The 11667-nt window shown below is 41.2% G+C and overlaps 1 long non-coding RNA gene across 1 annotated transcript; it reads left to right on the forward strand.

Moving 5' to 3' along the window:
* Positions 1-6326: 6326 nt before the first annotated feature.
* On the forward strand, positions 6327-11667 carry LOC131699692 (uncharacterized). The gene is made up of 2 exons (XR_009308268.1): positions 6327-6403; positions 10487-11667. It is a non-coding gene; the product is annotated as an uncharacterized LOC131699692 (long non-coding RNA).

Genomic DNA, 11667 nt, shown 5'->3' on the forward strand with positions numbered 1-11667 from the left:
CTGGAGAGACGTTAGAGGGAGAGAACATTAGGAGCATGTCACAATGAGGTAAGGTAGTGGTAACTGGGTATTTGAACCTGTCTGTCAGTGGTGGAACCATTGCAGTATACAACACAGCTCACTGCTGGTAAGTTTGATTAGAACAGTAATAGAAATAAGACAGATGCTGTACTTTTTTGGCTGATAGTGCCAATCTAGTGGCTAAATATTGCAATTGCTGGGGATGCATGTCCCTGTGGATACTGCATAGGATCTTTCTAGAATGGCCATAATTGTCCCTCGTAATTTTCTAATTATCCAGAATTTAATGTGTTGATTCCTTAATTATTCTTTAGATAAGTTTAGCTGGAGTGGCTACACGGACCGCAGGTTTAGGACTGAATTGCAGGGTAGTCCTGTTGTTTTAATTCTCCCAGTGAATTTCGCAGGGCCCTATTAAAATCCAAATTCGATCTCACAGGGGTTATATGGGGGCATCTTGCCTAGTTCCCGTAAGGTTAGATCAGTGCGCTGGCACCTGGCCCGCTGCTGTGCCCGTATTGGGAGGAGTGGAAGGGAGGGGGGCAGTCTACCAATTGGATCAGTCTTGGCAGATCTTTCTGTTTTGTTGGTTCAAAACAAATGAAATACACTTACAAACAAAACTTAGTTCTAGCTGTTAAAACACTTGCGATTTACGCCTGTATATCACAGCCAAGCAAATTCAAATATACTCTTTGATCAAGTATATATCGTGCATAGATTATAAACCTGTTTGTCCGCTCCAATTCCCAGTGACAGGAGTGTGATTGAGGTACTTCCCTATTTCTCAGAAGGACAGCCTGTTGGAACCTTCAGTTATCCCGAGCTGTGGGGAATTTCTATGGTGAGGTGGAAAATAATTGGACATTTCAAATTGGGAAGAAAATCTGGCTTAAATATTCAAATAATCAGGCACACTAAATGTATTTAAAAAAAGAATTGACCCTGCAACTGACAGTGGTGGAGATTGCACAAGCTGCAGAATCCTGTGCTAATTTCATTGTACCAACCTGCCCCCAGATTCATGTTGCAACGCATCCCTCCCCACAGAAACAAATGGCAGTTATTAAAATAATAAAAACAGGTGTCAATATTCAGGAAAGAATGACTGCATAACCTGATTAACTCATCTCCCGAGCTAAAGATTGCATTTGCTTTGAACACAATTACTGCCAAATTGATTGCATTTGAAGAAGATCAGAAACATTATCGCCATTGGGGTGAATAGGCTTCCAGTGAAGCATAATAAAGCAATACATGTATTAACCTGCTGATACCCTATTAGAGCTATCAGAGGACCTCAACACCACCAGCGATGGCAACACGATGCATTTGGAAGGATGGTTGCACAGTGCTCCAGACACGGCAGCACATGTCCTGTACTGCTACAGGGCTATTCGATGCTAAAAACAACACAAGGATTATGCTAAGGTCAAGCCATGCAAGAATCGGAAGTACAGCTATGAGCCAAAGGTTTTGCATCACCCTATAGAATTAACACATGTTGCTTCATAAAGTCGAATGAAACCTGCTGAATAATGTTACGTTAACATATTGAATTACATACCGCTTTGTAGTTTTCCACACACTGACACAAATTCTGTCATGAAATACTGTGCTACTAGTATGGCTTCCGGTAGTCTTTTGCAATATCATTTTGTAGTTTATTGGATTGCATGCTGTACCATTCAAGGATTTCATGCGCACTTCACACAAAACCTTGATGTCAATGTTATCATGCAAATTCATTACAGCATGTGACCCAGGACAATTATCTGGATATCAGTTTTTCCCATTGGTTTTAATACTGTGTGAACCTGACAACTGCAAATTAAAACCTGTGTGAATGGAATAATTCCAATGAAAAAGCCTGGGGGAGAGTCATAAAATGCATTTCTCTGAACATGGAGCTCTGTATTTGCAAGGCTGAGGGTTACTCCGTTTGTCGTGAGAATCTTTTGCTTGTGGTTTGGGTCAGGCATGCTGTCAATCTCCTGAATCACTAGGAAGATACAAGTTTTACAAGCAGGCCAGGCATTGTGTAGCATGATTTACATCTCAAGTTAAAATTCGCCCAAAACAAAAATGAATGTTGTGCCTCTGAATGAGATGCAGATGTCAGTAGGATATGCTGGTTAAACTCACAAAGAAATGAAATACAAACTATGCAGAAAAGTACTTTTCTGTACAGTGATATCTCATCCAAATGACAGCATTTCAAAAAATGATTGCACCCCTGCCCCCAGCAGCCTTGCACCATGCCAGGATAGTGAAGAGACTAGCTAATGCTCTCTTAGTAAGCTACCCGGACCTCTTTCTACACTTCAGCCCAGCTGGTATATCCATGAACCAGTGCTTTACAGGGGCACCTGCATTTCAGGTGTCTGGTGAACAGCTGTTCTGAGTGACACGTCTGCGGCACGGATTCCTGAGCCCAGTTTTGTAATTGCTAAGCGGGCTTTTCCTTAAAGGAATATGGGTGCTATTCATCGATCTTTAGGGACTGTTTTAAGGAACTTTATTAAGGACTGTTTTTGAAAACTGTTTTATAAATAGTTAAACGGTACTTTGATAAGCTAGAGTAAACTTATAAACCTTCTCGGAAACAGTTGATAACAGGTTTCAAGAACTACAAATTTGACTTACCAGTAAATCAGTCCCTAATGTTTCGTGAATAGGGCCCTTAAAATCTACATTTTTGATAGGGGAAAAAAATATTCAGATTTGCAACCCACTAAAATCATCCAGTTTTACAGAAAACGTTAGCTCCCTTGGAAGTGGAAGTCATTGCGCACCTCACAGTTTCAAAGTCCAGGCGCCACTGTTCATGTGGCACAGGGTTACTGTGTCTGACCTGTCAGCTCGACTGAGACAGGGGAACAAACAAACTAGCTTCACCCTGCTTACATTCAGCATGTTCAGACTAGTGTCTCTCTTAGAAACTTTTTACAATGGTATATTTGTACGATATTGTTGCCCTTTTACCAGGCTTTTTCCTTGGTTATACTGTGCATTTACCATAGTTTACCATGTTTTTTTAATATGCTTTACTATAATTCTGTGCTTTACAATGCTTCACTATGATTTGCTGTGCTTTCACTGTGCTTTATTACACTTTGCTGTGCTGTTATTGTGGGAAGCTTTTATAAGGGCTTTATCCATGTGTTTTTTTGTTAGTATGATCAAATCTAAAAAGGTTAACACTGCAGTGGCGTTCTACCATGGTACCACACTGGAGACATTTCAATAGAGCTGCCATTGGTAGAATAGTACGATAGTGCTATCGTTTTCATATCTGAACATATCAGTGTAACTGCTGATTAATCCGTTTGCACGATGCATGTTACAGGGATGGAAACAAGACTCCCATCACATAGCAGTTTGATCCATTTCTGGTTTTACTATGAGTTTAATAAGACATGGTTTGATACAGTATAGATGGTTCCATGAATTTGAAATGACTTGGATGACTTGCTTGATTCTGGACCAGTATACCAAACACAATGCAACAAAGGATCAAAAACATACACCATCTCCCCTGCCTGACAAATGTCTTTCTGCTTCCCACTTTTGATAACGGCATATAAAACGTACATGGCGAATTGCTGTTTAAATTGCCCTGCTTTGAAATGGACCAGCCCCAAGCATCACAATGATGTTTACCAGCCTGTAGCTGGAGAGGCCAAGGGGTTGGTGGGGGTGGTTGGGAAAGTCCACTCTGAACAATGCCTGGCTTTAGCCAATGCTGTGTGTGCCCCACCTCTCACGAGCTCCAGTGAATTCATGTGGCTTGTCTTTAACGCTGGTAATGTTCTGTCCAGTGGGAACAAATCCAGTGGGATACATTGTTCCAGCGCCACTGGCAGTCCGTCAGCTGACAGGTCCAAAATAGACCCATCGTATTACATGGAAAGTCTGGCCTGCGTCACAGAGACAGTGGCTTAAGTGTATAGTTCTTAAAGCTGCAGCAGCACCCCACAGTATTTATACAGAAATAAGATTGTTCGGCCACGACCTCACCTTTCATTTATTCTTTGCTATCCAGTTCACCTGCATTCCTGAAAAAAAGTTTTGACCCATAGGCAAACAAGCTTCCATCCGCCTTGAACCTTCTTGCCACTCTGCCACCCTGGGCACGCTCTCGCCACTACCATACCTGCAGCAGCAGGAGGTTATATATGGCAGAGAAGCAGAACCATAAAACACAATGAAAAAAAAAAACGAGCATGATTTTTTTTTTTTTTTTTAAAGGACTACAGATTTGGCATCTTCCCCACGTGCTTAGGAATACATGTGCTCATATAAAAAACAGTTTTTAGAACCAAATGTTTAGGGAGACGTGGCTCTCGATTGGCACTTTAAGCTCGGATCCTCCCATCGGAAGTCCAATCTAAACACAACCTTTGGCTGTTCTGTTGATGTTTTCCAGATAACCTTCTCTCTGCTTGTCTTCTGCTCGGATAATTTGAAGTCATCTCTTTGCCTGTCCCACAACAGACCTACATTCTGCAGTCTTATCTATAGCATGTAATGTAGCTCTCAATCAATGCAGATAGAGGTTATTTAATTAATACTAAAGGTGGCTCATTGACTCTATAGGCTTTCAGGGCAGGGAGAGATAGCTGTGTTTATGTGAACAAACCCGCTGACCCATTGATAGATACAGTATCTCTGTCTGCTATTCTTGTCCCCTGTCAGATATCTGTTATGATATACAGGGTAAGGGAAAGTTTGCAGGAAATGCCTTTGCTTATTACTCAGTGTTTAGTATTTTGTGGCCCCATAGCGGCAGGAAAAAGATTAGCGTTAAGATCCCCAGCTTAGATCTCGTGACCCCCAGTTTAGATCCCAGATTGAGATCAAAATCAATTACATATCTTTAAGAAAAGTTCAAAACTAAAATCAAACTATAATATGCATGACTTGATATTTTTGAAGGTTGTATATTTTTACAAATTAGTACCAGTAATACCTCCCCCCTGCCCCTCCCCCCATTTGCAACCCCCCCTAGCATTGTCCCCTTTTCTCACATTTCAAGGGTGGACTCATATTTCAGTGCAAATTACTTGGGTGACCTTTTCTATAATGTGCCTCCCAAAATTCAATAATTCTATAATATATTACTATGGTATAATAATACGCCCATGCATGGTTTTAGCTTAAAGTCTACACATTCACTTGCTTTTAAGTTATAAAGAGTTCTAGATTGCTGATGGTTATTACCAGTCTGCAATTGGATTAGATTGCTTCTTTCACCTGGTAGATATTTCATAAGTCCAAGGTGGTGTGTCTATAGAGATGAATAAATGTGGCACAGTGTGCAGCTGCTAACCCTGGGGCAAGGCATCAGGTGAGCAGACAGTAATAAATGAAATTGAATTAGGAAGGAGAAGAGACAGAAACAGAGTGGACTTTGCATAGTGTGGGACAGCAGGGATGAACTTTGATACAACACCTGACTGATAGAGACTTGCTGGATCACTCCCACATCCCTGATCTCTGGACTGCTTCCCTGGTTAGCGTTGCACGACCTGGGTCTGTGCTACTGGACAGTTATATCTATATATATATATATATATATATATAGAGAGAGAGAGAGAGAGAGAGAGAGAGAGAGAGAGAGAGAGAGAGAGAGAGAGAGAGAGAGAGAGATTTCTATTGTGGTTTTCCTGGTTCATATAAAATCCAATCCAATAAATAAATAAACAAATGGAAATCATAACGTTATTTATTTTCCAATTCTTAGCCCTAAAAGTGAAAGATTATTGGAGTATAAATTGGTGTGTCGTATTGTGGGACAAATTATGGATGAAAATCAGTCAAATTGGTTATTTGATAATAATAATAATAATAATAATAATAATAATAATAATAATAATAATAATAATGCATGAAGAATTACTCATTATAGACAATAGACAGGTATAATCTTTACACGCAAACCTCTTGTATTCATTTATGCTGTCATCCAATGAAACAACTGATACCCTTGCTTCACCTGCCGGATAGAAATGGCATTGCTGACATACACGCTTCAGTGCAATCCGACCCCCTCTGGTGGATGTGCTGTGTAAAGTCAATGCAATGATGGAACGTCTACAGTCCTATTTATCTCAGTTTGGTTTCCAATATAAACGGTCCTGCTCGGACAGTTGTTGCCAGCGTTTTGTCAATAGTAAACTAAAACTATTTTGCTTACTGTCTTATTTTAACGAAACTTGATTTCAATTTCTCGTGTTTGAAATATGACCATGACATTATGGCTCCACCTGCTGGATGAAAATGACACTGTTGTTAACTGACAATACCTTCTGAATACTGTCTGCTTGTCTGAACAAACCCGGCTGTGAATGTATCCGCGATTCCTCTCTGCACCTTAAAGGTAACTAATACAAAATCTGAAAAACAGATCCTCTTAATCCTGTAACGGGGAGATGCAGCTTGTATATACTGTATATATCACAAAGCATGTCTGTGTTTCCATTTCCATAACAAACGAATCAGTGTCATCAGGCAGTGTTTGCGTCCAGTCCCAGTGCATATAGAATATTATTGTATAAGGCGCTAGTACAGTCAGTACAGTATCTTACAGCATCGTATACTATATTTTATATAAATAAAACTAAACCATAATTATCAAACGATCATATTCCATCTGTTAATTTCCATCTGTTACATCGAATTAATCTGATTCATACCATTTGATCAAAGTAAAAAGATGCAAGAAATCCGCCACACTGTGTGATCCAGAGGCTTTTTAGACGGCTTTATCACAGCGGCAGTGTGTGAGAAGCAGCCCTTTGACATTGAGAGAAGGGGGGTGAGAAACACGGATGCTGTACATGCACGCTGGTCTCTCTTAGCTGCATCACACTGTAAGTGTAATAGAGGCGCTATCTGTCCATTTTAAACAGATTCAACTCCAAATGCAATAGGATTAGGAGATGATCAGTCTAGCTGCTGTCTGCTCTGCTAATGAGATTGTAGTGCTGATGTAACCAGCTCTGGAGGGCTAGGCATTAACCCAGAGATGACCAGCTATGGATCTCTCTTTTGTACTGCTGCCCCACTCAGGAGCCACCTGGAAACTATATGATATATCATTTAAATGTGACTTTGAAGCAGTATGTAATTCAATATGTTAACGTATCATTATTCAGCAGGTTTCATTCGACTTTATGAAGCAAAGTTAGTTAATTTACAGGGTGATGCAAAACCTTTGGCCATAGCTGTAGTTGAGTCCTTTGTAAATGCATGTGTAAGGATCAGGGTGAAATGCATGGCAGTTATAATGAAGTGCAGCACTGTGGCTTGATTGCAGTAACACTGCAGGTAGCAGCACCTCCTTGGCACTGCCAGCCTCTCTCGTCTTCCCTGGCACTAACAGTGCTGCCACTGAGTTTGCAAGGGCTGCATGCCAACACCTTCTGCCTATGTCTGAATGGAGGATGTCAGCGCTGGCACAGCAAGACAGTAAATCAAATCTGCAGGCCAGGGATAATCCACACACTGATGCCAACAGATACAGTGTGGTAGCCTCTTCTTGAACTCAGTGCCCGCAGTGTGTAACGCCTTGGCATCTCAGCCCATTGAACTGAATGGAGGGAAGGGATCACGGTTCAAAGACAAGCATCTTACCATTCAGCTAAAGAGCAAGCTCTTGAGTCAAGCGCGTACATGCATACTGAGTTATTATCATTGTTTTCTCTATATCGACCTTTACCTGGCCTTGAGCTTGCCTGAAGAACACTAAATGCTGGGACTGAACAGCCTCCCTCATTCCATTCAAAATGCGACCTTTCATCTCAAAAACAAGTGAAAGCAGATTGAAAGAAAATCTTCAATAACCCAAATTCTGGAACAGCAGAAAACAGGACCTCAGAATAATAGCAAACACTCCTTTTTAAAAGCAATTAAAATGACATTTGATGCCCCTTGCTTTTGAAATACATACGGTTTTCACAAGAAAGACTTAAACAGCTGGGTATATCTGTCAGCAAGTAACGAATACAGTTCATGTGGGTCCTGATTCCTTGTCTTCAGTAGGGTCACTGATCCAGCCCTGTTTTACATGTTTCTGAATCAATTAGTGCCGGGCTGTTTTAGCAGCTGCCCCTGTAAGCGGGGTTCGTGTTTCAGTCAGCAGACACACAGGCTTCCTGAGGGCTGGAGACAGTTGTCCAAGCAGCTGACTGCGTCCTGCCTACTGAAACTGGAGTTTACCACCTGTGAAGCATATAAAAAGAGTAAGGACAAGAGCGATCAGCAGGTCAAAATGTATTTATTTAACCAATGGCAAAACAGAGACATGGTTTCTTTAAGAATTTAAAAGAACAGCTGAATATTATTTAGTTTTGAATGAGCTCGAATACAGTCACACTGTACAATAAACCTGGTCGAAACCCCATCGAATGACCAATTGAAGAAAGGAAAGAAACACACATGTATTTCAGATATCATTTCTGCATTGGTTATCGCTGCACGATACTATTTAGATTCATGAATTCTTTAGTATGAACTTATACTAAAGGGACGTGTTTACCACGTAGTACATTTTAAGCAGTGTTTGTTTGCACATGACAATATTTTGTCCCAGCTCTGATTTTGATCATTTTGCAAAGTCTGGGCTTCAGGTCCCACTCCCTTAGTCAAGAAGCTACAATTAAGCCAGCTAGCCACAGCTACCTTGGTGCCTAAAACACAAAACTGGGTGACACACAGCTGCATCTGTGACTGAAACAGCAATACAGCGTTATACAATGCACAATAAACAGCATGTTAAACAGCTGGGAAGAAATGTAATATTCAAACATTTTAATAGACATTTCCCAGAAATCCTTCTCTCTCTCTCTCTCTCTCTCTCTCTCTCTCTCTCTCTCTCTCTCTCTCTCTCTCTCTCTCTCTCTCTCTCTCTCTCTCTCTCTCGGTTTCCCAGAGGACTAATAGCACTTGACATGAAAAACGTTTTCTCGAGTCAGAAGACTGCCAGCACTCTCCCACTCACAGACCGCGCGCGACCACAGAGGCCAGCTTCCGTTTCTATGGTGAAGGAAAGTGATAGGGGTATCTGTCAAGAGCTGATTTTTTGTTGTTGCTTATACAGAATTGTAGTGACTAAGAGTAATGACTAACTCTTATGAGCACATTGTTCCCTAACACTGTGCTGTAGGTGAATTTATTTAATAAGGCAACTTATCAATGATCAGGCGAGAGGGTAAAACAGCACAGTGGTAAGAAATGAGGACTATTAATAGCTAGAAACATCCTGACCAGGGTGGAGGGATTGTTTTAAGAATAATACAAGTCACCACCAATGCTGCTTGGATGTTTTCCACCAGGGGTGGCTAGAGAGGGGGGCACAATTCAGGGAAGGACCAGGAAGAGCACACCAGAACAGGAAGTTGAGTCTTCTGGGATTGACCGAGGGGCGGTGAAAAGCAGACAGGAGAATTATGATTTCTGATAAAGCTATTTCAGGAAAATAATCGGAGGAACTTGTCCTCATCTCCTTCCTAACTAAAAACAGATCAAGTTTTAAATGTACTTTTCTGAAACAGTTCAATGAAAAAAAGCGATATTCTATTTATAAACAGGCAGAACAATAGTGACAGCTGTGCGGTATGATGCGGCACCACTGCTAGTGTCACCTGTATCTCTCTATACTAGACTAGCCCAGTATAGAGCTGTATTTCCATGACAAGATGATGTACAATATTGTGCACATGTATTACAACACCTCAAGATTTCTATCCTTTATATACCTACCTGCATGAAAACCTCAGGGGGGTGAGAATTTCAATTTCCGGTCAGTTATCAGTGATAGACCACTTTGTGCTTTAATTAGGCATCTTAAACCACTTCTAAAGTCTCCTGCATTTTACCGTTTGTAGCTATGTGTTCCTTTTCTCTTACTATTTTAACTTAATTGCATGTGTGGCCTAATAAAGGAATCCATTAAATTCAAATCCTGCTCAAGACAAATTGTCAGTCTTGGCTAGAGACCTGGATTGGAGAACAGTTAGCCTGGGCTCGTTCACCTCATAAACCCATTTTGGCTTTGAGATATTACAAAGTAAAACTGAATTTGAGATTTGGGCATACAGCTCCATATCCAGACTAACTGACCAAACATTTGCCACAATCGAGTTTGTTTATAATGTCTAATGTTAGAAAGAATTAATTTTGATGCATGACGCACTGCAGTTAACGGAACACGGTTCAGTACATTCCTGGGCCGTGTTTGCCCTGCAATTGAAGCCTGTCTTCAAACTGCTCAGGGCTGCCGATTCCTCTGTGGGAGGCTGACTTGCTTCCTCTGCCTGCTTCCCGTTGAGATCACTCTGCTCCAGGCTGCTGACCGGTCACCCTGCACAAACCCTGAGGCGCGTGGCCCGGAGATGGAAGGGTGACCCCTGCTTGATGGCTTGATAAACCCATTAACCCCTTCAACCCCTGTCTATTTCAGATCCCTCCCAGCGTGCCCACTGCACCAGGAATCATCTGTTTCCGATACGGAGTCCATTTAGAACCACTGTCACAAATACAGAACATTGGTAAGAGATTGGGAACTGCTCGACCATCAAGCTATCCACAGCAGCTCTACAGAGCCTGAGTGTGATTTCATTTTGGGTTGCACTGGTAAAATACATATAACATCAAAAGGGGATCTATGATAGCTCTATAGAGTATAGATCATTCACGGTGTATCCTCTATGTAATCTATATGTGTGTAGAGCAATGTGTTTTTTAGGTATGTGAGACAATCCTGCAATTTGCATTCCCGAGCTATAACAAACTCCCAATCCATGCAAAGAAAATGTCAGATCCTAGTTGGTACATACGAGAGACCCAAGCCTTAAGTGAGCAGTATTCCTCTTGTAAGCAGCGTTTGGCGTCAGCACTTTTCAAAAAATGCATTAATGAGCATTTGAAAAAAAAATCAAAATGCAATTTCCAGAAGACAGAAGGTGCCGGTGAGTGATGAGGATTGGGCTGTCTGCTGGATTGATAAATGAGCGCTGGGTTTGGTAGAATGGGGGAAAGGGGGTATCTGATCAATCTCAACATTGACAACCATGCGGTCCCCGAAAGCCTCAAGTGATCCAGACCAAGAGACACGCAGCAAACACAGTTACTTTATTGTAACAGCTAAAGCAACAGCTGTATTGAAGAGCATGCAAATTAAAAGATGCATTAGGATCTTACAGTGGCACCAGAAAGTATTCATGCAACTTCCTGGTCATGGCTTTCAATTCATATTGTGTTCATATTATTATTATTATTTGTTTATTTAGCAGACGCCTTTATCCAAGGCGACTTACAGAGACTAGGGTGTGTGAACTATGCATCAGCTGCAGAGTCACTTACAATTACGTCTCACCCGAAAGATGGAGCACAAGGAGGTGAAGTGACTTGCTCAGGGTCACACAATGAGTCGGTGGCTGAGGTGGGATTTGAACCGGGGACCTCCTAGTTACAAGTCCTTTTCTTTAACCACTGGACCACACAGCTGTTATTTTTTTTATTTGGCTCGATGACTTTTTTATATTTTAATGTCTTGCTAACTTTTCATTGTTTATTGTAATCTTTTTGTAGTTGTTGTGGAGCCTCTGTACATTGAAGAAGACAATTAAAATTGTGAACTTG

This window comes from Acipenser ruthenus, chromosome 23, assembly GCF_902713425.1.
Source record: "Acipenser ruthenus chromosome 23, fAciRut3.2 maternal haplotype, whole genome shotgun sequence".
NCBI classification, from domain to species: domain Eukaryota; kingdom Metazoa; phylum Chordata; class Actinopteri; order Acipenseriformes; family Acipenseridae; genus Acipenser; species Acipenser ruthenus.